Source organism: Pteropus medius, unplaced genomic scaffold, assembly GCF_902729225.1.
Source record: "Pteropus medius unplaced genomic scaffold, Ma_sr-lr_union100, whole genome shotgun sequence".
Classification (NCBI taxonomy): domain Eukaryota; kingdom Metazoa; phylum Chordata; class Mammalia; order Chiroptera; family Pteropodidae; genus Pteropus; species Pteropus medius.
Window position 1 is genome coordinate 17,101,118 of NW_024340696.1, and position 2,470 is coordinate 17,103,587.

The following is a 2,470-nucleotide window of genomic DNA, read 5'->3' on the forward strand; positions in this document are numbered from 1 at the left end:
AGTGTCTGGCACACAGTAGGTACTCAAAAACTACTGGTTTCTTCTGCCCCCACTCTGTCCTTTACTTAGGCCAAAATAGTTCTGCTCCCTGATGGAGACACCTTTAGGCAAAGAGGTGTCTAAGAGGTATTATTTCCTGGTCATCTTCTCCAATAGACTATTGGTTAATTTCCTGGAAGCTGTTTTTTTTTTTCCCCTCCCTCAAACCCAGTACTTTTTACTGGTATTTTTCTTGGTGCTTAAAGAGGAGATGAGACACACAGGCAGGACATTTCTGGGCTTTGGTCACCCTGGAAGAGGAGACTCAGTTCTTTTCGAGGGCTTTGTGACAGCAGTGTACCCCCACAGGCCTTCTGGGGGAGCATTAGGGGAAACCAGCCCTTTTCACGCTCGGGATGCCCAGGAATGGCTTGGCAGTGCAGAGGGCAGTTTTCATCTTGGACAGGTTCCACATCAGTCTATTAATTCCCTGGGTCTTTAGTTTGACTGCTCCGACAGGAGTTGGGCACCACAGCCCTGAGCAAAGACTGGCAGGACAGCTCAGAAAGCCAAGGTCACCAGCTCCAGTCCAGGAATGTACCAAAGGACTTGACTGATGTGTAGGGAAAACGGAGGTGCTGGCTCTGGTGGCCCAACTTTCTGCAAATATTTCTGCTGAGCTTCCTAGGCACCACCCCCACCCACCCCAGACTAATCAGTCAGCATAATTACAGTAGCACGGTAGGGATAAGGCAGAGCACACCCTCTCCTGGGGAGGGACAGCAGAGATGTTGAATCCACCAGGCAACCAAGATTAGACGAGTATGATTTTGGCTGCTGCCCTCAAAGTTTTGAGATGCAGAGTCTGAGCACATTTCTTATATTTCCAACTTTACCTCATTTGTTAGGGCTAGATTCAGAGTTTGCTGGAAGCCGTTAAATGAACTTGCGTTGATCTAAACGTCAGATACATGAGCACTCAACCACTATAGAAAGCATAGAAATAGAAAGCAGGTCACGTTATTCTAAATTGTCTCTTCTACATATAGTTTATGTAGTTTATATAGAATCTATATGGTTTCTGTGAATGAATTTATGCTTACACATATCCACGCATATCTCTAAAAACATACCTACTGTGTGACTTTATAAAGATCTTTAGCCTGACATTTTCATTAATCCAAAGATGACTTCATTAAAATGCTGTCGGAACATGATGGGAAAGCTTTTCTGTCTGTCAAGCCACATCTGATGATCCTATATGATAAGCCATCTTCAGTGGAAGAACCAGGGCCACCTACCTCTCTACCTCTCACTGGGATTTCTTCTGACTGCCTGACTGCACACCTCCCCACTGCAGCAACGTTCTCACATGCATACATACATGCATTCATGGAGCTAAAAATAAATAGCTGCTGATGGGCTGCCAGAGGGTGTCCTCCTTGAACAGCCATCCTGTCTCTCGTTAGTAGTCAAGGCTTAGTTACAGACAGGAATTGAGGGTCCGAGAAGGCCTTAAGCTTAAACCAAAATCTCTGAGGCAAGTTACAAAGGATAGGAGTGCCTAAGGACGGAGATGAGAGGACACTAAAGATCTCACTGAGTAAAGATCAGCCCCATGATTGCTGCCTTCCTGTCTTTGTGCCCCAAATCCTAGTGGCAACTTCTGAAAAACTGTTTATTGGCATCAAGGAAAACTATTGTCAGGGAAAGTTGATAATTAGGGTTAATAAAGAAAATGAACCATGTCTAAGCCATGACTGAAAATAGCTCTCTGCTTTCCTGCCCCCTCCCCCTTTCAGGACAGAGGTTATGTGAGGTGGATCTGGGATGCTGAGTAGATTTGGGGAGGGTGATCTATGTGTGTGTGATTTTGTCACATCTTCCAATCTGCAAGAATTCTTCCCACCTCCATCACTCCACCAATCAATAAATCCTTTGTCATGCCGAGGTGTGGCATGTCTTCTGCTGAAAACCTCAGATTCAGATGCAACACACTGAGACACACACACACACACACACAGTCACCCTCACAAAACAAGTTCCCTTCAAATTGGTTTAAAAATAGCACTAATACATCTGAGCTCATTTTTTAGGGACATTATTTTAAGAAGAAAAAAGATCCCATGGTCTTTGAGAAGGGGAAAAAGATAAACCGTCATCTAGTCTTAAAAAGTTCTGATAATGTCACTAGAGTATTTGCAGTCTTTGTTGAATTTTCTCCTCTATCATTCAACAAAAGTTGTTTATTTGCTAAATACCCTGCCATCTGGGTATTTATAGAGGTGGTTTTCCTTTTAAGGTGGTGAGGAGAGAGGGAAAAGCTGCAGCAGTAAGCCCTGTCCCCTGTCCCTGGCCTCTGCCCAGCCCCTTCCACTGACTCCCTGGAGGCAGGTGGATTTATGAATCAATTACCCCTCCCCCCACCCCAGAGGGCAGCCCCTGAACGCTGCTGGCCATTTGCAAAGGTGTGTGTGTGTGTGTGTGTGTT